Source organism: Arachis duranensis, chromosome 3, assembly GCF_000817695.3.
Source record: "Arachis duranensis cultivar V14167 chromosome 3, aradu.V14167.gnm2.J7QH, whole genome shotgun sequence".
Taxonomy (NCBI): Eukaryota; Viridiplantae; Streptophyta; class Magnoliopsida; order Fabales; family Fabaceae; genus Arachis; species Arachis duranensis.
Window position 1 is genome coordinate 87287546 of NC_029774.3, and position 521 is coordinate 87288066.

A 521-nucleotide genomic window follows, 5' to 3' on the forward strand; every position below is an offset into this window, starting at 1 on the left:
GTGATAAAGAGGTGGATCAGGATGTCTACAGACTATTACTGTTTCCATTTGCTGTAAAAGATCAAGCTAAGAGGTGGTTGAATAACCAACCTACAGCAAGCATAAAGACATGGAAACAGTTATCAGACAAATTCCTGAATCACTTTTACCCTCCAAAGAGGATGACACAGCTAAGGCTGGACATCCAAGGCTTTAAACAAAGGGATAATGAATCCCTTTATAATGCCTGGGAGAGGTATAGAGGTATGCTAAGAAAATGCCCCTCTGAAATATTTTCAGAGTGGGTACAGTTAGACATCTTCTACTATGGGCTTACAGAAAAAGCTCAGATGTCTTTAGACCACTCAGTTGGTGGATCTATACACATGAGAAAGACAATTGAAGAGGCTCAAGAGCTTATAGACACTGTTGCAAGAAATCAATATTTGTACTCTAGCAATGAGTTCTCCCCAAAAGAGGAAGTCATGGCAGTAGCAACGGATTCTAATCCTCAAGAACAGATGGTTGAGCTTAATCAGCAA